The sequence below is a fragment of the Microplitis mediator genome, chromosome 3, assembly GCF_029852145.1.
Source record: "Microplitis mediator isolate UGA2020A chromosome 3, iyMicMedi2.1, whole genome shotgun sequence".
NCBI lineage: Eukaryota > Metazoa > Arthropoda > Insecta > Hymenoptera > Braconidae > Microplitis > Microplitis mediator.
The window spans coordinates 8251284-8278433 of NC_079971.1; the positions used below are offsets into that span (position 1 = coordinate 8251284).

The window sequence follows — 27150 nt, forward strand, 5'->3', positions numbered from 1 at the left end:
ATAAACATTTTTTTTTTTAAGTCTTATGGTCTCAAAAGTTAGTCTTAGGTATAAAAAAAATCCTCCCAAAAGAGCAGCTCGGAATTTCAATTCTACTAAGAGCTCAACGAATATTCATTTTCTCATTCAAATTGCATGTAAAAAATATTTTTTTTTGTTTTTTGAAAATGAAAGCAGAGATCGGCAAAAAAAAAAATTCTCATTTGCCATTTTTTAATTATTTAGATATATAATATCATCGTCTATACTTAGACGAGAACTGGTGAATTCAGCATGATATGGCCGTTGACAAAGTATCGACAACGCAATTCGAGATTTGACTACTTTTAATTATAATTAGTTCTGTTATACATTAACTATCGATATTTTTTTTTAACGTCGTGTAAAAAGTCATTAACAATATTAGTTACTTGAATAAGTTGAGGTGGAGTATTTATCCACCTTAAGACTAACACAATACATGATTTTACCTGTAGTTGCTAAGTATTACATACGCGATACCATTGAGGATAGTATGAAATCTACCAAAACAGTGATCGATAAAAAAGAAAATATTTTTATCCTATTCAATATAAACGGATTTGCGTTTTTATAGCAATTTACGGCTTTCAGTTTATTGCGAGCATCTCATTTTATAAGAGTGACCCAGGGATCAACTGTCCGATAAAGTTTGTAATAATCATGAGCGGTGCATGCCGCGAGCTTGAATAATATAATAAGGATTTTACTGCAAACAGGTCATAGCTTAAAGAAATGGAAGGTAAGTTACTATCGAGTTTGTGATGGTTTCGATGGCTATTTTTATATTCTACAGAACTAACTATTACTTCCATTTCCATGATCAGTAACAAGGCACTCAATTAATTATCAGTTATAATCTGTAAACGATTGTAGATTTCTCCATCCCGGTCAGTTCATAGAATAAGCAATGAGCAGTGAGTTCCTCAATACATGCTTTCTATAATTCTAATAAATCTCGTTGCAGCAAAAATATAAGCTGGCTAAAAATGAACTGGCTAATTTTTTTTTATTACTCCTTTTTGGCTATCGTCCCTACGCTCTTACATTTGAAATAGTGAAAATAGTGACTATCTACTGTTTACTAGTGAAAAGTATGTCATTAATCCAAATAGTGGTATACTTTTCACTGGTGATAAGCGACCTTTCACTGCCAAATAGTGATTGTCACGTGATTTTTACTAATTCGATTTTAGAGAGTTTGGGCCACGTGCTATTCACTGCTGTATTTTTTTTACCGGGGCTGTTCTTCATCTTTGATTTGGCTTGAATAATCAGAGTGTCTCACAGCTCGGAGAGTAGAAAATCTATCAGGGAATGAACGAGCGGATGACAGCTTGTCATTCTGATGGAGTCCTTGGGGCTACTAGTTCCCTCAAGTCCTTTCGCAGGTAAATCGGGAGCCTGCACAAATGGCTGTAATTTTGTAAGCTTCTCTTGTGGCCTTCCTGATATCCATTTTGATTACTTGAATTTTCACTGCTGATATGGGTTCCTGTTTGATTATCGCTGCACTTACCGATAATTGTTTTTTCTGAGCAGATGGGAGCTGCTGCTACCCTAATCTTTGTTTTTAACCCATTGGTGTATATGCTGATGTATTCCGGGTGAACTGATACCCGAGAACTTTTCCGTTGGAAAAATCTAGAATATATATTAGTTTGGAAAACGACGAAATTATCGTGAAACATTTCTTTCACTGAGAGAAATGTTTATGTAAAAAAAATCTCCTGCGAGGAGAGAGTTAAGACGTTCCAGATGTGGCTATCCCGTTCGAACGCTAAGTTGTACCCACGGTCTATGGTCGCAGCGGATACTCCCAGCGTGACAGTAGACAAACATCCATAAATACTAGATGTGTATTTTCAAATACAATGAAATTTATACCATTTTCTTCGTTTTCATTATAATTCTTTTCTAACTTATACTTGGATTTTTATATTAGAGTATTCCAACAGATGCAAGAGATTACTTTTCTCAGATAGAATATATCGTCAACAGCATTAGAAACAATATGCAAAGATTTTATAAATTGCTCGCAATAATCTAACAGTCGTAAATTGCTATATAAACGTGAATCTGTTATCGATTGCTGCTATGGTAGATTTCATACTGTCTCCAATGGTATTGCCTAAATAATACTTTGCAATCGCAGGTAAAATTATGTATTGTGTTAGTCTTAAGGTGAATAAATACTCCACCTCAACTTATTCAAATAACTAATATTGTTAATGACTTTTTACATGAAGTAAAAAAAATATCGATAGTTTATGCATAACAGAACTAATTACAATTGAAAGTAGTCAAATCCCGAATTACATTGTCCATAGTTTGTCAACGGCCATATCATGCTGAATTCACCAGTTCTCGTCTGATCACTGAAGTTAAGCAGCATTGAGCGTGGTTAGTACTTGGATGGGTGACCGCTTGGGAACACCACGTGCTGTTGGCATTTCTTTTTTTTATTTTTGTATTTGCTAAAAACTAAATTTATTTTCTTTGTGTTAATTGGAAAATAAATTTTTTTTTTTTTTTTTTTTTTCGTAGTTGCAATTTTCAATTAAATCACATTCCATAAGGCGACCATTGAACAATATTACTTTTCTCAGATGAAATATATCGACAACAGAATATATGCAGAGAGTGGACCAGGTGGAGGTATATCACATGGCGACATGATGAGAAGAATGCTCACAATTTCCGACGCGCATAAGAAAAATATTTTTTTATAAATTATATATCATATTAAGGCATTTCAAAAGTTCATAACTTGGAAATAGATAAAATTACTTGAAGGTAGAATAAATTTCATCTACCTTTTCCATTAGAAAAAACAAAGTTATCATTGTTTTAAATCGAGCGTGAGCAAAATGCTCATAACGTGAGTACTGACGGGTTGAGAAATACGAAGAAAAAAAAAAAAAATTCTCAAAAACGATTCCAACGATCGACTTTGATTCTAATCAGCTCTAGAACTCGATAAGACACGTCGATTGCTGCATCGACCATCTCAATCGGCTTATTCGTTCTAGAGATATCGTTGGAGAGAGAAATGGTAAACTCTTTTGATTTCCGCAAGAACGATTCAAATCGATTGATTAGTTCAAAAGTTATAAAAGGTTCACATGCACATATACATAGACTCACACATACAGACACTCGGACATCTTTCTGAAATTAGTCAGAATAGCTTGCTAGGACCTCAGAACGTTGATATCTGATGAAAATTCGATTTTCGAAAATCAGGATAAAAATAATAACTTCTTGAATTTTTTGAACATCGTCGATTTTCTTAGTGAGAAGTTAAAAAACTACACAATAAACATATTGATAGATAACTGTATAACAACAAGACCGCAGGACAGTGATAAAAAAGTCATAAAAATTACTTTAAAATTATAATAATCGCCACCCAATTCAGCAATAATTAGTATTGTTTATTAAAGAACAACCAAATCGAAATTCTGTGGATCGTTTTGTTTGAAAACAAAAACCACAACGCACACGAGGCATAACGTCACTTTAAAAAATCCGGCTAGGCCGGATCATAACACGATGGATAATGGGAACCGGCCCGAAAATGGGTCACAGCCCTTCATAAAACCGACTTCAGGCACAAGAAGTATTAATGCAACTAAAAATCATAACTCTATTGGCTTAGAGAAGATGTACAAAAAAGCAGTCAGAGAATATGGGGTAAGCAAATCAGTATCAAACATAGTGCCGAATCTCAAGACAGCCAGACCTAGATCCAGTTCAAACGAATTTCATACAAATACTCAAGGAAGGGATGCATCAAGCAGTACAACAGAGCGAGCAATGGGAACGTCCCAAAAAAATAGTTAAGCTACAAGTAGCTCAGAAAAGAAGCAGACGGCATACGTCAAGCGAGTCATCTGAGATAGACGAAGGAACTTCATAAGAAAATAATTAAAATACTTAAAGCCAAAAACCTCCCCTATTTCAGCTTTACACCAAAATCTCTTAGACCAAAAACAGTTATAGTAAAAAGCATTCATGGTGAATACAATGCAAATTACATAACCGCGGAAATTAACGAGTACAACCTACCAAACACCAAGATAATAAGACTGACCAAAATAACCTATGATGAAAACAGCCCTGATACATATTACTTAATTGTCCAGCTATCTTCTGAGCAAAACACGTCATCTCACGAGTATAAGAGCATTGGCCACCCAGCTGGTCAGATGGGAACATCCACGAAAGAAACCAGTATTTCAATGTAAAAGATGCCAACGTATGGGCCACGCCAGCACAAATTTTAACATGCCATTCCGCTGTGTTAAATGTGGGCAGGATCATGGTCCAAAAAATTGCAAAATCGAAAAGGATGCGGACAAAACGAAACTCATATGCACTAACTGACATAATACTCCTGTCGGAAACAAAATTAATGCCAAAACACAAGCAAAACTTCGCCAATTATTCCATGATACGAACGGATCGTCCAAACGCTGATGGAGACGGTGGGACAGCTATTCTTATAAAAAAAAATCTTAAATATCAAATTATCCCCACGCCATCGTCAAGCAAAAACGAAACACTAGAATTTACTATAATGAAATTAACTACGAAGGCCAGACACAATTTTTTTGTCATTAGCGCTTACGCCAACAACGACTGCAGAATGATATTTAAAAACGAACTAAATACATTATTTAGTGAATGAGCGCTAAAACGAGAAAACAATCTCTACGTATTAGCCGGTGATCTAAATGCTAGATCCAAAGACTGGGGCGACAGAGTAACAACTGGCCGTGGAAGATACTTGACTCAATGGCTCGACGAAAATGCGGCCACGTATAGAACAGAACACTATACAACAGCCGAACCCATATTCATCCCAGCCCCAACCTACCTTGATATGGCCTTGATTGACAATAGACTTCATATAAACGAAGCTAGAAACAACAAATTACTTACAACTAGCTACGACAGTGATCACAAGGCAGTGTCATTTACAGTAAGTTTTCCAACTAACGATGAACTTATAATAAACACAGCCCCTCTGCAAGCAATATATAAATATAAATCAAACAATTGAAAAAAATTTAATAAAACACTCAGCAAAAACTACACTGCAGAAATTCCAGCGGACAAGAATTTCACTAATTCGGAAATTAACGCCCACCTAGAAGGCATTAATACTGCCATACGCTCAACCATTGAATCAACTGTGCCGCAGTATGAGAATAGCAGTGACATTCATAAATATGTCTCGCATAAAATTAACAAACTCCAAAAAGCTAAATTGCAATTAATTACCTTACTCCACACGCTCCAGAAAAAAGACCCTGCAGTGAGGGAGGGACTGACAATAAGAGTAAAGTCATTAGTTAACGATGCCAAAAAACAGCTCCAAACGGAGATAAGTCGTCGGACGCCTACTGGACCTCCAAAATCAAACAAATCGATCACAAAAATCCCCATAAGTTTTTTCCTTTAATTAATAGCATCTTTCGACCAAAGCAACCGCTCACAGTCAACGAATTAAAAATTTAAAATACCAACCTAGACATACTAACCCGTAGTGATTGTAAGATCAGCCAGCTGCCAATAGACAACGAATCCAACCATATAATCACCGAGCTAGTCGATAAACTCAACGTTATAGGCGCGTTTTACAAAAAAAAATTAACTCACCGAGCCAGCTAAATGAAAGATCCGAAACTAGAACACTAGTGCAAGAAAGTGTGGTAGATATCAAAAACCAGCTAAAAGACATGATTGACAAACAATTAACAATATCATTTTCAAAGAGAAATAAAGCCCATAATCCGTCAAGCGAAGATGATCCTGATCATGTATTTTGCTCACAAATACAAGTCGCCAAAATCATCAAAAATCTACCGAACAAATCGTCAGCTGGACTCGATAATGTTCCTCTAATAGTGCTCAAAAGAATACCAAGCCGATTAATCAGAGACTACACAATCTTATTCAATAACTCCATCAACAATTAGTACTTCCCAAAGAACTGGAGAAAGGCCAAGGTACTTCCTATATTAAAAAAGTGCAAAGATCCAACTAACCCGTCTAGCTATCGACCAATCAGCTTAACTCCTTGCATTCGCAAAGTGTTTGAAGCCGTAATTAATAATTACATCAGAAAATTTTGTACAGAAAACAACGTCATCCCTGATAGTCAGTTCGGTTTTCGCCAAAATCACCCTACTACACATGCCATCAATAAACTACTCTCAGACATTAACTTCCACCTTCAGCACAATGAATACACCGGTGCAGCATTAATCGACATTGAAAAAGCGTTCGATTCGGTTTGGATCGACGGACTCATTTACATTCTTCTCAAGAAGAACTGCTGGATTTTGTTAATTTTTTTAATTATTACTATGATCACAAATAAGGAATTCGTCACTTGGGACGACTCAACTATCTGCACAATTACATTCCTCATAAAAGAAGGACTCCAGCAAGGAGCTGTTAATTTTCCAGATTTATTCAACATCTACAACTGTGAAATTTTAAACTTATTCGAGTTCAATAACAACAACACCTATTCAATAGCTTTTGCCGATGACCTTGTGGCATATGTCGCAGGAAGAAACGTAACAAAAATTCAACACAAACTCATTGACTTGGTCTCCAAAATAAATAGCCACTACATATCGTGAAACCTAAAAATATACCCGGCCAAGTGCGAATCTATTTTATTCCATAAACCAGCCAAGAACTGTACTAAATCGAACCAAATTCCATGCAGAAGCTTTAGTATAAAAATTGCAGATCCTTCGTCCGGCGAGGAAGTAACTATACCTCATAGAGAAATAGTAAAATATCTGGGATTTAATATCGATTACCTGGTGCGTAACAACCAACACATCAACATACAATTGGAGAAAGCATCTAAAACATTCAGATCTCATGGCAGAATATTTCACAACAAAAAGCTAAGCCGCAAGGCAAAAATAATAAGTTACCTCTTGCTAATACGTCCCATCATCACCTATGCTGCACCAATGAGATGGAATACGAGTGCATCAAATATCGAAAACCTCCGGCTATTTGAGAAAAAATGTCTTCGGGCTTGCACAGGTATGTAACGTTCAGCGGCAACTAATTACCTCAAATATATCCCGTGTCTATACATCAGTTCTAGAGCTGATTAGATTTTAAAATCGAATGATTCAATTTTTCTGTAGATATCTGGAAAAAAACGTTTTTCACTATTTTTTTAATCAACGATATCTCGTAAACGAATCGACCGATTAAGACGGTTGAGGTGGCAATCGACGTGTTTTATTGAGGTCTTGAGCTGATAAAATTTTGGGTATGATTGGTTTTGTCGTTTCGACGATATTTGCAAAAAACCGTTTCCTACTGTTTCTTTCGTCGACGATATCTTTTGAACGGATTATCTGATTGAGACGTTCTTGGTGGCAATCAAAGCTTTTATCGAGTTCTAGAGCTGATTAGATTTTGGAATTGATCGATCTAACAGTTTTCACAATATCCAAAAAAACGAAAAAAAAAATTTTTTTTTTTTTCGTATTTCTTAAATATCTCAGAGTTTATTTGACTAAATGGTCTAAAATTTTTTTGAAAATCTAAGTTCAGAAAATATCTTTCGAATGCCGCAAGAACCATCTAAATCGGTTCATTCATCAAAAAGATATGAGAGGTTTACATCCACACACACACACACACACACACACACACACACACACACACACACACACACACACACACACACACACACACACACACACACACACACACACACACACACACACACACACACACACACACACACACACACACACACACACACACACACACATACACACACACACACACACACACACACACACACACATACATACATACATACATACAGGCATCGCTCTGAAAATGTCAGAAGAGCATCCTAGCACCTTCAAATGTCGACATATGATAAATACCCGGTTTTTGAAAATCGGGGTGAAACCAATAACTTCCCGAATTTTTTGAAAATCGTCGATTTTCTCAGCGGAAAGTTAAAAATTTTTTTTAATTCTTTCGACAACGGTTTCTCTTGAACGAATGAACCGATTTTGATGGTTGAGGTGGCATTCGACGCGGCTTATAAAGCTCTAGAGCCCAGTCCATTTTGGAATCAATCCATGGAACACATTAAAAGTTATCCGAAAAAAACACTTTTGAAAAAATTTTATTTTTGGAATATCTCTGAACTAGCCCTACCGATCAAGCTAAATTTTCTTACAGCTTCAAGATATTGATAAGCCGCGTCGAATGACATCTTAAAGTTCAAAATCGGTTCATCCGTTCGAAAGATATAGGTATTTACATACGTACGTACATACATACATACACTCGGACATCATCGTGAAATTAGTCAGAATAGCTTTCTAGGACCTCAAAACGTCGACATCTAATGAAAATTCGATTTTCGTAAATCGGACCGAAACCAATAACTTCCCGAATTTTTGAAAATTTACAATTTTCTTAGCGGGAAGTTAAAAAAATACTGGTGGCTCTCCGATGACTCCATACATCTTGAAAAGCTAAAAAAAAGAAAGCAAGACAAGATAGGTAAACTACTGTACATATAGTCCTAACAATGTAAATAGTGTATATATTTGACCTCTGCATATGTCCCCACATCCTGACCCATTCCTTCTCCCTTTTCCTACTGGTCACCCTTAGCTATAAGTTAACTAATATATATTTATTATTCAAGTGGTTTTTCTACGAGAATTTTTTTTCCACTTATGATTACTCTGACGAGACATACAGCTGTTCACCTAGGGACCAACATTATAAAGAACGACAATAGAAACAGCCAAGTTTTAAATAAATATAAGCTATGAGTAACTACAATAGTAGTCCAATAGTATAATAAACAATAGTGTATTGGTTTTTGTTAAATTAGTTTGAACCACATATTGTACTACAAAACTTTGAACTTTTTCAATTCAAATAAATTTTATGTAAAAAAAAAAAAAAAAAAAAAAAAAAAACTGAATTCGCCAGTTCTCGTCTGATCTCTGAAGTTTAGCAGCATTAAGCGTAGTTAGTATACTTGGATGGGTGATCGCTTGGGAACACCACGTGCTGTTGGCATTTCTTTTTTTTATTTTTGTATTTGCTAAAAACTGAATTTATACTCTTTGTGCTAATTGTAAAATAAATATTTTTTTTTAACTTCCCGCTAAGAAAATTGAAAATTTTCAAAAATTCAGGAAGTTACTGGTTTGGGTCCGATTTTCGAAAATCGAATTTCTATCAGATCTTGACATTTCAAGGTTCTAGGATGTTATTCTGACTAATTTCAAGATGATGTTTGAGTGTATGTATGTATGTATGCATGTACGTACGTATGTAAATACCTGTATCTTTTGAACAGATGAACTGATTTTGATCGTCAAGGTGTCATTCGACGCGGCTTGTCAATATCTTGAAGCCGTAAACAATTCAACTTGATCGGTAGGTCTCGTTCAGAGATATTCAAAAAAAAAATTTTTTTCAAAAATGTTTTTCTCGGATAACTTCTAATTTGCTCGATGGATTGATTCCAAAATCAACTGGGCTCTGAAACTTTATGAGCCGCGTCGAATGCCACCTTAACCATAAAAATCAGTTCATTCGTTCAAAAAAAAACCGTTGTTGAAAGAATTGAAAAAGAACAAATTTTTGTTTCTTTTGAAATATCTCAAAAACGACTCTATAAATCGAATTCAAAATTTGATCAGCTTTAGAATTTGATAAATCGCGTCGATTGCCACCTCAACCGTCTCAATCGGTTAATTCGTTCGAAAGATATCGTTGATGAGAGAAATAGTAAAAAACATTTTTTTTCGAATGCCTACAAAAAAATTGAATCAATCGATTTCAAAATCTAATTAGTTCTAGAACTTCATAAAACACGTCGATTGCCACTCGGGAAAAAATCATCAGGCCTGACCATGCTTGGTCATGCATGAATCATGCATGATTCATACATGATTCAGATATGATCGTGCATGATCCAGGCATGACTTTGCACGATCATGCAAACACATGTTCAATCATGCATGACCATGCATGAAAAGGCAAGAATAGTCATGCATGATCAAGCTTAATCATGAATGATCATGCCTGAATTTGCATGATTCATGCAAAGGCGGCATGCATGCCCATGTAAATCCATGTTCAATTGCGCATAATCATGCATGACGAGGAAATAATAATTACACATGATTCATGCAACGTCATACATGACCAAGCTTAGTCATAACATCATTCATGACACTGCATGAGTTATGCAACGTCATACATGACCATGTAAAATCATGACCAATTATGCATGAATATATATAACGAGAAATTAATCATCATGCATGAGATTGCATGACTGAGCATGACTTTGCATGAGCATACATGACTATGCCTGATTTATACAAAGTGATACTCAATAATGTATGATCATGGATGAGAATGTATAATAATAATTATAATTAAAAAATTTTACTGCTTAAAATTTATTTTTAATAAGTTAAAACTATTACGTATATAATTTCCGATACGCAATACACGGTACATTGTTTTAATTTGATTTATTATTAGAAATAATAGTTTTCCACTTTCACGAATAGGCATTATATGAGTTATATTGCACTTGATGTTCAAGATTACAGAAAAATATTGTATGTTCAATAACAAATGCTTCTAAAACCAAACATATGATTTTCTCTAACTCTACGAAAAATTGTATTGATCCATAAATAATTAAATCGTTATCAGCCAAAGTTGTACTGTGAAACTGTTAGTTTTTATCGTTTTATGAGCCTTAAGGCTTAGATAAGACTAAGCATGGCCATGTATGAATCATGCAAGATTAAGCATGATTCATGCAAAATCATGATTGATCATGCAAAAAAATACAATCGAGCTTGAATCAGATTTAATCGAAGTTTTTAATCAGGAATAATAAAATATTTTTGATGAAAAAATTTTAATAATTGAACATTTATTTTTATTTTGAAGTTAGTAGTTAAAGTTATTTTTTTTTTTTATCGATGATTCAAATAAATTTAATTGATAATTTTTAATTCAACTAATAATTAAAATTAATCTTTTTTTCCAAAAAATAATTAAATTAGATTTAATTACAAATTTTTTTTTCTTAATTGAAGAATTAAATTAAAAAATTCTGGCGACATTGATAATGATAGTCAATTGCAGATTTTTTTTTTTTCAATGAATAATTGAGATTAATTCAATTGTTAAATTTGCTTGTAATTTATAACTAGAATTATTTTCATCCATTATTAAAAACATATGTAATAATCAAATCAAAATTGAATTCAGATGATATTTTATTTTTAACAACCGGAGTTTTTAAAAGATGTTAAGAATCGTCGTAAACTGAACGAGACAGGTGAACGAGACTATTTAATTTAGTTTCATTAAGTAATACTATATCTGGAATATTATTTTCCAGTAAGGATAACAAAGAGGCCCTTCTTTGGTGTTGAATAATGGAATTAACATTTACTGTAATAATTTTGAGTTGTTTTACATTTATTTTAGTTGTAGGATCTAAGTTAGCCATTTATGTTTCTTAAGTTTTTATTTAAAAATACTTCGAACAATTGTTCTATTTTTTTTTGTGTTTTGCTTAGCAATATTCACTGCACTCAAGATTTGTTCTTGTAAAGCACTAAGCACTGTCATAAAGTCTGGATTGTCATTTGTATTTGATATTGGGCTTGGGGACTTGAAGTTATCAGCAAAAGTTATACCTGAGTTTTTCATGCGGAATTTCCCGACCCGGCTTACGCTTGGGCCTTGGTTTATGGTCTCATTTTTAACTTCCCACTAAGAAAATCGAGGATTTTCGAAAAATTGGGAAGTTATTGTTTTCACCCCGATTTTCGAAAGTCGAGTTTTCATCAGATGTCGGAGTTTTGAGGTCCTAGGAAGCTATTCTGACTATTTTCAGAATGATGTCCGAGTGGATGTATGTGTGTGTGTGTGTGTGTGTGTGTGTGTGTGTGTGTGTGTGTGTGTGTGTGTGTGTAAACTCTTTGTAACTTTTTAACTAATGAATCGATTTGAATGGTTGAGGTGGCAATCGAAGGAGCTTGTTGGCCCTCAACTTTCCTGAAAATTTCAGATCATTTGATTAAGCAGACTCGAAAATATTAGCGAATTTCGAAAAAAAAAAAAATTTTTTTTTTAGTTTTTTAGTGATTTCTCAGAAACGACTTGAACGATCGACTTCAAAATCTAATCAGCTCTAGAACTTTATAAGCCGCGTCGAATGCCACCTCAACCATCTCAATCGGTTAATTTGTTCGAGAGATATCGATGGCGAAAGAAATGATAAAAAACGGTTTTTTTCGATTATCTTTGAAGTGACTCATCCGATCAATATTAAAATTTAATCAGCTCTAGAATTTAAGAAAACGCGCCGATTGCCACCTCAAATGTCAAAATCGGTTGATTAGTTCAAAAGATATCGGCGCTGAAAAGTTAAAAAAATAACATTTTATGTTATTTTTTCCAGATAAATCAAAATATAATGTGCTAAAATGTGTCTGAAATCATACCAACTCTTTCTCTTTATAGTCTCTTCCAATCATCAGATAATGCCATTTAACTTGTTCCTTAGTTTTAAACATATTGTCAGCAAACAATTGAAAAACCCAGTCTTTAATGTTTTCCTCGGATATTCCATATATTATTGCTCTGACCTAAATCAAAACTCATTCAAATCTTGATTTTGATCACTGACATTGATTTCTGCCGCGATACAGTTATTTCCTTGAACATAATCGAAAATAAAAATTAAAAAACCGCTCCTTCATTAACAATTTTCGATTCTTAACTTTTCAAACTCTAGCATAAAACGTAACTTGTTAGAGCTTGAAATGCTCATAAAATAATGATTCCTTGTAATAGCATTTTCGAGCTCGAAAATATATTCACAGTGATGTTTTCAAGCTCCTTGAGCTCGAAAACAGCGGGAAGTTTTGGGGCTGGCCCGCAGGGTCAACCGACGCCCAGATTTTTTTTTCTGCGTTTGATTCTGGAGTAGTTGTATTTTTAATTTTTGTTTCCTTGTATTTTTGGCACCCTTTATACGATGTTGGGTGACCATATGTTTGGCATAGTACACAATAGAGATTGCTTCTATCAAGTAGTTCTTGCTCTTTTAGTGGGCAATTCCCCGGGTCATGGGAATCCTTGTATCTTACGCAGCGATGTGCCAGATGACAGCTTGCTGCCGTGTGGTTAAATCTTTGACAATTTTTACACTGGGGCAAATCGGGTTTCCGCAGGGCTTCCCACGTGATAACGTGATGGTCCAGGTATTTTATATTATGTACAGCGCTGCGTTTGCTATCTGGGCTTAACTGTACTACATATATTGGGAGAATGATGTTTTTTGTACCGATTTTGAAGTAGCAAACCAGTTCACTTTGATGAATGGTAGATTTGGTTCTTTTTGATCCTTTAGCAATTGTAAAATTTCTTCTGGTTTATATGTTTTATCCAGCCCTTTCAAAATTAAGGTTTGGTATTTTTCTTCTTTAGGGGTATATGTGTAATATTGTGTGTCAACTTCATTCAGTATTTCTTTTGTTTTATTGTAGTCATCGTATGAGTCGAGTCTTACTGTGTGTAAATGTTCACTGTGTTTTTTTATGTTGAATTTATTAGTTTTTAGTCCGTTTCGAATAGCGATAACGGTGTCTCTTGGTGTTTGTCCCGAAATATTAATAGGAGGTGGTTTGAAGGATCATACTGGAGTAGATGTAAAAGCTTTCGCCCGATTGTTTGGTGTAGTTACGATTTTGGTAGATTCTTTGGAAACATTATTTTCATTTTTCGAGTTGTCGGTGGCTGTTATTTTGTATTTTTTGTTTTTGTTTTTTATAACAGTTTTCCACTCTTCGCCGTTTCCCTGCTGAAGTATGGTCGTCGGTGGGGATTCAGTGAGCATATTTTCTTCATTTTCTTTGTCAAGCACTGCAAATTTATTATTAGTTGGAATTTTATAATTTGATGCGATTTGTTCTTCGCTATTTTGTGGTAATTGTATGATTGTTTTTTTGAGCGCATCTATTTCACGTCGCAGTTGCTTTATTAAATCACTGTCACTAGCTTCATCGTCACTATTCGAGTTAAAGTCTCGTTTTCTGTTTTTTACGTCCTTCATTTTGTTAGGATTTCGGGGGGCTTTGATTTTTGATGTATGAGGAGGAGCCACTAATGACCGCTTCCTTATATGCTTTGTAAATAGGTTGTTGATTTCACTTGGGCTCTTTGGTTCAGTTAGAATGTTAAACAGATCCTTGTTGATCACGCTATTCATTTCTTTTTCTGCATTATTTCTAATTCGGCTTACGCCGCTCCTATAGTTTTTTTTTTAACACTTATTTTCACAAATATTGATTTTTTTTTTTTTTTTTTTTTTTTTTGTTCTAATTTCATTAAGGTTTATATTCACTTATCACTTTACATTCACATTTTACAATTTCACTTTAAGAATTTGAATTTGAATTTGAAAGTAGCGCCGACGCAGAGCGTTCTACGTACATCCACTCACAACGACTGCTCAGTGAAGTAATATGTATCAGGGCTGTTTTCATCATAGGTTATTTTGGTCAGTCTTATTATCTTGGTGTTTGGTAGGTTGTACTCGTTAATTTCCGCGGTTATGTGATTTGCATTGTATTCACCATGAATGCTTTTTACTATAACTGTTTTTGGTCTAAGAGATTTTGGTGTAAAGCTGAAATAATGGAGGTTTTTGGCTTTAAGTATTTTAATTATTTTCTTATGAAGTTCCAGGTATTTAGCGGTAACTTTTATGTTTTCAGCATCTTCTTGCTTTATTAAGAATGATCCTTTAACTACGTTATTGTCTGTAAGCAACTTGACCATTTCAGTTAATTTTACTTTGTTGATAAAAATTGGAGGAGGCTTACCTTTCGGTACTTCGTTCGTTTCGTCTTCTGTATTCCCTAACGTCGAGTGACCTGTTGAGGAATGTTGCGTGTTAGGGTCGATTTGCATATCCGAAGTGTTGAGTCCTTCGTCTATCTCAGATGACTCGCTTGACGTATGCCGTCTGCTTCTTTTCTGAGCTACTTGTAGCTTAACTATTTTTTTGGGACGTTCCCATTGCTCGCTCTGTTGTACTGCTTGATGCATCCCTTCCTTGAGTATTTGTATGAAATTCGTTTGAACTGGATCTAGGTCTGGCTGTCTTGAGATTCGGCACTATGTTTGATACTGATTTGCTTACCCCATATTCTCTGACTGCTTTTTTGTACATCTTCTCTAAGCCAATAGAGTTATGATTTTTAGTTGCATTAATACTTCTTGTGCCTGAAGTCGGTTTTATGAAGGGCTGTGACCCATTTTCGGGCCGGTTCCCATTATCCATCGTGTTATGATCCGGCCTAGCCGGATTTTTTAAAGTGACGTTATGCCTCGTGTGCGTTGTGGTTTTTGTTTTCAAACAAAACGATCCACAGAATTTCGATTTGGTTGTTCTTTAATAAACAATACTAATTATTGCTGAATTGGGTGGCGATTATTATAATTTTAAAGTAATTTTTATGACTTTTTTATCACTGTCCTGCGGTCTTGTTGTTATACAGTTATCTATCAATATGTTTATTGTGTAGTTTTTTAACTTCTCACTAAGAAAATCGACGATGTTCAAAAAATTCAAGAAGTTATTATTTTTATCCTGATTTTCGAAAATCGAATTTTCATCAGATATCAACGTTCTGAGGTCCTAGCAAGCTATTCTGACTAATTTCAGAAAGATGTCCGAGTGTCTGTATGTGTGAGTCTATGTATATGTGCATGTGAACCTTTTATAACTTTTGAACTAATCAATCGATTTGAATCGTTCTTGCGGAAATCAAAAGAGTTTACCATTTCTCTCTCCAACGATATCTCTAGAACGAATAAGCCGATTGAGATGGTCGATGCAGCAATCGACGTGTCTTATCGAGTTCTAGAGCTGATTAGAATCAAAGTCGATCGTTGGAATCGTTTTTGAGAATTTTTTTTTTTTTTCTTCGTATTTCTCAACCCGTCAGTACTCACGTTATGAGCATTTTGCTCACGCTCGATTTAAAACAATGATAACTTTGTTTTTTCTAATGGAAAAGGTAGATGAAATTTATTCTACCTTCAAGTAATTTTATCTATTTCCAAGTTATGAACTTTTGAAATGCCTTAATATGATATATAATTTATAAAAAAATATTTTTCTTATGCGCGTCGGAAATTGTGAGCATTCTTCTCATCATGTCGCCATGTGATATACCTCCACCTGGTCCACTCTCTGCATATATTCTGTTGTCGATATATTTCATCTGAGAAAAGTAATATTGTTCAATGGTCGCCTTATGGAATGTGATTTAATTGAAAATTGCAACTACGAAAAAAAAAAAAAAAAAAAAAATTTATTTTCCAATTAACACAAAGAAAATAAATTTAGTTTTTAGCAAATACAAAAATAAAAAAAAGAAATGCCAACAGCACGTGGTGTTCCCAAGCGGTCACCCATCCAAGTACTAACCACGCTCAATGCTGCTTAACTTCAGTGATCAGACGAGAACTGGTGAATTCAGCATGATATGGCCGTTGACAAACTATGGACAATGTAATTCGGGATTTGACTACTTTCAATTGTAATTAGTTCTGTTATGCATAAACTATCGATATTTTTTTTACTTCATGTAAAAAGTCATTAACAATATTAGTTATTTGAATAAGTTGAGGTGGAGTATTTATTCACCTTAAGACTAACACAATACATAATTTTACCTGCGATTGCAAAGTATTATTTAGGCAATACCATTGGAGACAGTATGAAATCTACCATAGCAGCAATCGATAACAGATTCACGTTTATATAGCAATTTACGACTGTTAGATTATTGCGAGCAATTTATAAAATCTTTGCATATTGTTTCTAATGCTGTTGACGATATATTCTATCTGAGAAAAGTAATCTCTTGCATCTGTTGGAATACTCTAATATAAAAATCCAAGTATAAGTTAGAAAAGAATTATAATGAAAACGAAGAAAATGGTATAAATTTCATTGTATTTGAAAATACACATCTAGTATTTATGGATGTTTGTCTACTGTCACGCTGGGAGTATCCGCTGCGACCATAGACCGTGGGTACAACTTAGCGTTCGAACGGGATAGCCACATCTGGAACGTCTTAACTCTCTCCTCGCAGGAGATTTTTTTTACATAAACATTTCTCTCAGTGAAAGAAATGTTTCACGATAATTTCGTCGTTTTCCAAACTAATATATATTCTAGATTTTTCCAACGGAAAAGTTCTCGGGTATCAGTTCACCCGGAATACATCAGCATATACACCAATGGGTTAAAAACAAAGATTAGGGTAGCAGCAGCTCCCATCTGCTCAGAAAAAACAATTATCGGTAAGTGCAGCGATAATCAAACAGGAACCCATATCAGCAGTGAAAATTCAAGTAATCAAAATGGATATCAGGAAGGCCACAAGAGAAGCTTACAAAATTACAGCCATTTGTGCAGGCTCCCGATTTACCTGCGAAAGGACTTGAGGGAACTAGTAGCCCCAAGGACTCCATCAGAATGACAAGCTGTCATCCGCTCGTTCATTCCCTGATAGATTTTCTACTCTCCGAGCTGTGAGACACTCTGATTATTCAAGCCAAATCAAAGATGAAGAACAGCCCCGGTAAAAAAAATACAGCAGTGAATAGCACGTGGCCCAAACTCTCTAAAATCGAATTAGTAAAAATCACGTGACAATCACTATTTGGCAGTGAAAGGTCGCTTATCACCAGTGAAAAGTATACCACTATTTGGATTAATGACATACTTTTCACTAGTAAACAGTAGATAGTCACTATTTTCACTATTTCAAATGTAAGAGCGTAGGGACGATAGCCAAAAAGGAGTAATAAAAAAAAATTAGCCAGTTCATTTTTAGCCAGCTTATATTTTTGCTGCAACGAGATTTATTAGAATTATAGAAAGCATGTATTGAGGAACTCACTGCTCATTGCTTATTCTATGAACTGACCGGGATGGAGAAATCTACAATCGTTTACAGATTATAACTGATAATTAATTGAGTGCCTTGTTACTGATCATGGAAATGGAAGTAATAGTTAGTTCTGTAGAATATAAAAATAGCCATCGAAACCATCACAAACTCGATAGTAACTTACCTTCCATTTCTTTAAGCTATGACCTGTTTGCAGTAAAATCCTTATTATATTATTCAAGCTCGCGGCATGCACCGCTCATGATTATTACAAACTTTATCGGACAGTTGATCCCTGGGTCACTCTTATAAAATGAGATGCTCGCAATAAACTGAAAGCCGTAAATTGCTATAAAAACGCAAATCCGTTTATATTGAATAGGATAAAAATATTTTCTTTTTTATCGATCACTGTTTTGGTAGATTTCATACTATCCTCAATGGTATCGCGTATGTAATACTTAGCAACTACAGGTAAAATCATGTATTGTGTTAGTCTTAAGGTGGATAAATACTCCACCTCAACTTATTCAAGTAACTAATATTGTTAATGACTTTTTACACGACGTTAAAAAAAAATATCGATAGTTAATGTATAACAGAACTAATTATAATTAAAAGTAGTCAAATCTCGAATTGCGTTGTCGATACTTTGTCAACGGCCATATCATGCTGAATTCACCAGTTCTCGTCTAAGTATAGACGATGATATTATATATCTAAATAATTAAAAAATGGCAAATGAGAATTTTTTTTTTTGCCGATCTCTGCTTTCATTTTCAAAAAACAAAAAAAAATATTTTTTACATGCAATTTGAATGAGAAAATGAATATTCGTTGAGCTCTTAGTAGAATTGAAATTCCGAGCTGCTCTTTTGGGAGGATTTTTTTTATACCTAAGACTAACTTTTGAGACCATAAGACTTAAAAAAAAAAATGTTTATTTTGAAACACCCTCATATATATTGAGACAAATCGCTTGTTCTCTTTGCGATTTTCACCAGCAGCCACCAGAATTCGCGGGTTGAACCCTGGCTTAGGCTGGCCTCTACGAAATTTTTATTTTACCAGAACAGAACAATGAGCTAGGATTCTTGCAAAGCAAAGACCCGCACTTATTCAAACACACCAACGTATGTAGAAACTCACAAACATACCTCACGGCTTATGACTTATAAATTATTTTCTTATTGATAATCGGATTATTATTTGTAATGTCATTAATAATACTTTTATTTATTTACTGAAGAATTTTACTAATAAAATAAGATATAAATAGGATGAAAGATAGTAAATATAGTGGAAGGATTAATTATAACAATAAAAATTTATTATGTAACTGAAAATAGATTTCAAAAATATTACTATTTTAAATTTCAGATTTGAGTGTAATATAAATTAAAAATACAGTAATTGATTTATTTGACCCCTCGAAAGTATCGACCCTACTCCAATTGGTTGGAAATACCTCCACGGCCAAGTTGTGGATATTTTTTACTGTATGATAATGTAACGGATAATAGTGATTGATTAGACTAAACTTTATCAATAACTATAACGAAAAATATTAAAGCAAGTAAATTGGCTGTAATGATATTGAGTAATTGGTACGAATTATAATAAGACTACTTCTGTACGCTAAATGATTCAGGATCGGAGTGATTGACCGAAAATTCAGGGCATAGGATAAATACTCCACCTCAACTTATTCAAATAACTAATATTGTTAATGACTTTTTACACGACGTTAAAAAAATATCGATAGTTAATGTATAATAGAACTAATTACAATTGAAAGTAGTCAAATATCGAATTGCGTTGTCCATACTTTGTCAACGGCCATATCATGCTGAATTCACCAGTTCTCGTCAAGCAATGTGCCAATTATATACCACGTTGATCGAAAAAAACAACAACTAGCGATAATGTACGATCCTGAAGAAATTGCAAATGAAGCTAGTCCACTTTGGCGCTACAATAAAGCACTCCCCAAGAGGGACAAGGAAGACAGACATAGGGAAAATACCAAAAAATACACTTGGCTTATAGAAGGAGCTGCCACAGAGTAGAATGCTAGTCATTTAGTTATTTAAGCTGTAAATATGTAAATATGTAAACATTTAAATTATTGACTAGTTCTAAGTATTTTATCGGCGCAAATCAGACGCCACGTATGAAGCATCAGATTGGAGTTTTATCCCCTTTTCTCCAATGTCATACACTATAAATAAATAGAAAAAAAATTCTATAAAACTAATAACAAGAGATATTTTTATACTAATGTATCCATTCTAAATTCTTGCGAACTACGCAATGCGTGCCGATATGGCCTTTTTGTAATCCTCTACGCTCAAAGCAAAAAAAACATACATTTTGTTTATTCGTGTAACAAAAATTTCTGTAACATTTTTTTTTATGGGTTAAATAAACAATTAAAAATAAAAAAATGAAATCACCATTTCTCGTCTGAGTTCGAGTCCGTCTCACGTTCCAAACGTATCGGCTCTGTGTTTTTTAATTGCTTTTCAATTAAAACAATTCAAAAACATATATAAATAATAACTCAAAACAAACCTTGAAAATTATTAATTGCTTGTGAATAATTTTATTAATAAAATATCACCAACTTACATAAATACACACAATTACTGGAATAAGTGGTACACCTAACCTCACAGGAGATTCACAAATGCCATCGGCAGTGGATCTCACAACAATAATTACCAAAGCCACTAAAAGGAAATATAATGCAAATGAAATGGCGACTTCTGAAGATAATATGAATAAAAAAGCTTATAATGTAAGCATTCCACTGTCAAACAGATTTGATCCACTATCACAAATTGATGAAGAAATGGAAGGGGACATCATACATGATAATAATGCGAATACCAGCAAAACAAATCCCACAGCCACTACAGCAAGAAAAGAGAAAAAACCTCCACCAATTGTTATCCATGGTAAGATTACTGATCATGCAAATATATTAGAAGTCCTGAAGTGTCTAACCAAAGAAAAATTTTATATTAAATATCATCAACACCAATCAGAAATTTTTACCACGTCGATAGCTGATTACAAAAACTTACTAGAGCATCTAAAGAGCATACATATTAAATTTCATACATACACACTTAAAACCGACAAAAAGAAAACCTTAGTCATCAAAGGCTTGCATGAGCAAACGGTCCCTAGAGATATAATGACTGAACTCAATGAAATTGGCTTCGAAGCTACGCAAGTTAGTTTGATGAAAGGCACAAAAAACCCAATTTTCATGGTAGCTGTGCCTGCTGACACCCATCTAACACATATCAAACACAAAGTACAGCTATTATGTAGTACCAAGGTTATGTGGGAAAACTATGAAACCAAAAGAAGAGTATCACAATGTCACCGTTGCCAAGAATGGGGACATGCTACATCCAACTGCTTTGCTGAACCAGTATGTCTGAAATGTGGACAAGAACATCTTACAAAAGATTGCCAAAAACCCAAAGAGGAACCAGCAAAATGTGCTAACTGTGCGGGTAATCATCCTGCAAATGCCACAATTTGTGAGTCATACCGCAAAAGGCTTCAGCAAATTACAGAAAGATCAAGTAAGACAAAACAAAAACCTACACAATCAAGAACAAAAGACTACAGTGATATACCAAACTTAACTAGTCAACAGCAGTTTCCACTACTTAGAGTCAACAACAATGCACCACCCTCAAACTACTGGTTCAACAGTGATAATCAGCAAGGTAACACAAGTAATAGGTTAAGTACTCAAAAATTTAATACCTATAATAACAATGTAAGTAGTGAAATGGCTGAGCTCATAGAACTAACTAATGTCATTAAAAATATTAATGAACTTTGTGATATCAAAAAAATGCTAGAACTAGCAAAAGAACTCAAAATGAATCTACAAAACTGTACAACACAAATAGAAAAATTCAAGGCATTTGCAGAATTTACAACTAAACTAGAAACACCATGAGTAATTTAAAAATTTGTAGTTGGAACGCAAACGGGTTAAAAAACAAGCTAGGAGAAGTTATCGAATTTATTAATAGACACAAAATCGATATATTTTTAATAAATGAAACCAGATTGTGCGATAAGGATAAACTCAAAGTTAGAAATTATACTTGTATACGTAAAGATAAAGGATACACAGCAGGTGGAGTTGCAATGTTAATTAAGAAAGATTTAGCCTATAAAGAAATGAAATTAGATAGAAGTATTACTATTGAATGCTTATGCATCAGGCTTGCAAGCAACATCTGTATAATAGCTGCCTATAATAGTCCAGCTAACCAATTTACAAACCAAGATCTAGATAAGATCCTAGGCATAGGTGATAAAGTTATATTAATTGGGGATCTTAACGCTAGGCACCTTAGCTGGAATAATCATATTAACAATAACAGAGGGACGACGCTGTTTAATTATACACTTAAAAATAATTGTAACATAATTTTCACAGATGAACCAACACACTATCCGACCAATAACCATACGCCTACTACAATAGATATCGCCATAAATAAAAATGTCAGCCATGTTTCAGATCTGCAAGTACTACATGAGCTTAACTCTGATCACACACCTGTAGTTCTGAATATAGGATCTCAGCAAAGAAACACTGCTCGTAAGACAGCTTTTAATTATAAAAAAGCTGACTGGATCAAATTCAGAAAATACCTGGACCAGAAAATTATTCTTACATCCAAGATGGAGACAACAGACGACCTCGATCAAGAAGTGCTAAAATTTACCAACAACATACAAAGCAGCATGGGAAAAACAATAGAAAAAACTACTTTTAAGGAAATACAAGATAAACTACCTGACAGCATACTGCAAATGATAAAACAAAGAAATCATTTAAGAAAAATCTGGCAACGTTCGAGGCAGAAGAAAGATAAAGTAGAAGTGACTAAACTTACTCATGAAATTAGAACAGCAATTATCAATCACAAGAATAAGGAATGGTCTAGTAAGCTAGAAAAACTAAATCCATATGATAATTCTCTATGGAGAATGACAAAAATTCTGAAGATGGAAGACAATAACATTCCGTCTCTGATAAAAGATGGAGTTGAGGCTTATACGGACTACGATAAAGCTAATATGCTAGCTGATCAAGATAGCATAATCGAGCAAGTCAAGGAATATCTAGACAAGACCAGAAACGAAGACTGGGACCAATATATTACATCACCCAGAGAAATTTTAACTATTATCAAAAAGTTACCGTCAAAAAAAGCCCCGGGACAGGACACTATCCAAAACATAGTCCTTAAAAATATATCTCGCAAGGCACTAGTACAGCTTACATATATAATAAATAACTTTTTCAAACTATCCTATTTCTCAAAACACTGAAAAATTGGACAAATAGTACCTATTAAAAAACCTGGCAAAATTAGCACTGAACCAAGTAGTCATCGGCCCATTAGTCTCCTTCCTACAATGAGTAAAGTCTGTGAAAAAGTCATTCTTAAGAGGCTTGTACAATATGAAGAAAAAAATCACATCATAGTAGATCACCAGTTTGGATTTAGAAATAAACACAACACAGTGCAACAGGTAACGAGAATTGTTAATGACATTTCCGTAAGCTTCAATAAAAAACTAGTTACCACCATGCTCTTACTGGACATAGAGAAAGCTTTTGATAGAGTGTGGATAGATGGCTTAATATATAAAATGATAAAATATAATTACCCAGCAACATTTATTGCACTTATACATTCCTACCTAACCAATAGATATTTCATCGTTACTGTCAATAATACACTATCTACAAGAAGATCAATCAAGGCAGGAGTTCCGCAAGGTTCAGTTATTGGACCCAAGCTCTTTAATATCTATCTCAATGATATTCCTACATTCCCAAAAACGAGCACAGCTCTATTTGCGGATGATACAGCTATCTATGCACACTCTTTTAGTGCAATAACCGCAGCAAAGCAAGTACAAATACACTTAAACATACTTGAAAAATTTTATTCTAAATGGAAAATCTCACTAAATGCAACAAAGACTGAAGTAATAGTTTTCGCTAAAAAAACCAAAGACATAAAAATCATCCAACCAATAAAAGTGTATAATCATAGCATCATTACTCCGGTAAATGCAGTTAAATATCTAGGTGTCCACTTGGATCCTAAACTGCTATATCACAACCACATCAAACAAACCATCAGAAAAGCCTTCAGCGTGCAGAAAAAAATAGACCCTTTGATGGTCAAGGGATCAAAAATATCAATCAAAAATAAAAAACTAATCTACACAATGTTAATTAGACCAATCCTAACGTATGCAGCTCCAGTGTGGTGTGGCGCGTCCACAACCAACATGATGCTCCTTCAAAGATACCAAAATAAGTGCCTTAGGCTAATCTTGTCAGCTGATAGATATACCAAAATATTGGAAATGCATGAGACTGCGGAAGTACCTTATATTAAAGATTATATTTATAAGCTAGCAAACAATTTCTATGAGCAACAACTGCAGATTAATAACTTAACAAAAAATATTACGAATATAAGGAAGCACAATTTACCAAACACCTTCAAACATAAACTACCATATCAAAAACTTGAAATATTTAATAAGCAACTATAAACGTCAAAATTAAATTAACTATAAAACAAACTCATAAGTAATTAACAGACATATTGGTCTGGTGTAATCTTCAAGCACAGGTTTTTTCATTAATTTTCCTGTAAAACAAGCCAATTATCAGTGCCTAGTGCCAAAATACCGTATATGGGTCACGTTATAATTAAAAATTAAATAAGAATAAGAACATATCTTAATATAAAACATAATATTAGATTAAGCTTAATTTAAGCAGGAGCTACATGTAATTTAGTGAATAAGTGCAATATATTTTTGTATATATAGGATTATTTAATGAAATATATATTTATAAAAAAAAAAAAAAAAAGTTCTCGTCTGATCACTGAAGTTAAGCAGCATTGAGCGTGGTTAGTACTTGGATGGGTGACCGCTTGGGAACACCACGTGCTGTTGGCATTTCTTTTTTTTATTTTTGTATTTGCTTAAAACTGAATTTATTTTCTTTGTGTTAATTGAAAAATAAATTTTTTTTTTTTTTTTTTTTTTTTTCGAAGTTGCAATTTTCAATTAAATCACATCCCATAAGGCGACCATTGAACAATATTATTTTAACAAAAATTCAAGAAATAATATTAGTCCAGTCGGCAAGTGATTTAAATGGCGGTCCTAGTAGATTAAGCGAGTCGGAGACCGATTTTGACGATTTTTTTTTTGATTCCGCACTAAAAAAGGATTTCCAAAAAAGTTGAACAGGTTTCCCGTGTTGCTTTTGATTATTTAAATATTTAAAAATTAGTACTTAGTTAACTTTCAAATATCTCGGAAACTATAGAGAAATCGGGAAAAAAAATTAAGAATAAAATGTAGAGAAATAATCAAAGAAAAAAATGAGACCAATCCGAAGTCTATACGACTAATAGTTTACGAGATATGATTTTTTTAATGCAAATTAATTTTTCGCCGCGCGCGCGGGAGTAAACAATTACCTGGAACTTTTTGAAAAATGCATAAATTAATAAAAATTTTTTTCTAATTCATAGTTCTTACAATTCAAACCGATAAACGAAAAGTTTCAAATCGAAAAAATAATTTTTTCGATTTTTTACATTAAAAAAACCATTTTTTGATTTTTTAAATCCAAAAACCAAAAAATGGTTTTTTTAATGTAAAAAATCGAAAAAATTATTTTTTCGATTTGAAACTTTTCGTTTATCGGCTTGAATTGTAAGAACTACGAATTAGAAAAAAATTTTTATTAATTTATGCATTTTTCAAAAAGTTCCAGGTAATTGTTTACTCCCGCGCGCGCGGCGAAAAATTAATTTGCATTAAAAAAATCATATCTCGTAAACTATTAGTCGTATAGACTTCGGATTGGTCTCATTTTTTTCTTTGATTATTTCTCTACATTTAATTCTTAATTTTTTTTCCCGATTTCTCTATAGTTTCCGAGATATTTGAAAGTTAACTAAGTACTAATTTTTAAATATTTAAATAATCAAAAGCAACACGGGAAACCTGTTCAACTTTTTTGGAAATCCTTTTTTAGTGCGGAATCAAAAAAAAAATCGTCAAAATCGGTCTCCGCCTCGCTTAATCTACTAGGACCGCCATTTAAATCACTTGCCGACTGGACTATATGTTTTGTCACTCGACATATGTAGAGAATTTGTATAGTTTGAGGTTTAATTGAAGAAACGACTGTCTTTCATATACATTAATTTTTTGAGTAGTTATTGATAAACAAAAAAATCATGTATCTGAAGATCGGATAGTTTTTTCGCGCAACTAAAATAAAAAACTAATGTATCATCGAACTAATTATAATTAAAAGTAGTCAAATCTCGAATTGCGTTGTCCATACTTTGTCAACGGCCATATCATGCTGAATTCACCAGTTCTCGTCTGATCACTGAAGTTAAGCAGCATTGAGCGTGGTTAGTACTTGGATGGGTGACCGCTTGGGAACACCACGTGCTGTTGGCATTTCTTTTTTTTATTTTTGTATTTGCTAAAAACTAAATTTATTTTCTTTGTGTTAATTGAAAAATAATTTTTTTTTTTTTTTTTTTTTTCGAAGTTGCAATTTTCAATTAAATCACATCTCATAAGGCGACCATTGAACAATATTATTTTAACAAAAATTCAAGAAATAATGTTTTGTCACTCGAAATATGTAGAGAATTTGTATAGTTTGAGAATTAATTGAAGAAACGACTGTCTTTCATATACATTAATTTTTTGAGTAGTTATTGATAAACAAAAAAATCATGTATCTGAAGATCGGATAGTTTTTTCGCGCAACTAAAATAAAAAACTAATGTATCATCGAACTAATTATAATTAAGAGTAGTCAAATCTCGAATTGTGTTGTCCGTATTTTGTCAACGGCCATATCATGCTGAATTCACCAGTTTTCGTATTATCCTTTCATGTTACTCATCCGTTAGACAGTATATGGGCCCTTGACACCTATGAAGAAGGTCATAGACTGAAT

The 27150-nt window shown here is 33.7% G+C and overlaps 3 non-coding genes across 3 annotated transcripts; 2 read left to right on the forward strand and 1 right to left on the reverse strand.

The window, feature by feature from the left end:
• The first annotated feature begins 2351 nt into the window (after positions 1–2351).
• Positions 2352–2470, forward strand: LOC130666188 (5S ribosomal RNA). The gene has a single exon (XR_008989628.1). It is a non-coding gene; the product is annotated as a 5S ribosomal RNA (ribosomal RNA).
• Positions 2471–16545: 14075 nt separating this feature from the next.
• Positions 16546–16664, reverse strand: LOC130666199 (5S ribosomal RNA). The gene has a single exon (XR_008989638.1). It is a non-coding gene; the product is annotated as a 5S ribosomal RNA (ribosomal RNA).
• Positions 16665–26520: 9856 nt separating this feature from the next.
• On the forward strand, positions 26521–26639 carry LOC130666205 (5S ribosomal RNA). The gene has a single exon (XR_008989643.1). It is a non-coding gene; the product is annotated as a 5S ribosomal RNA (ribosomal RNA).
• Positions 26640–27150: the final 511 nt, after the last annotated feature.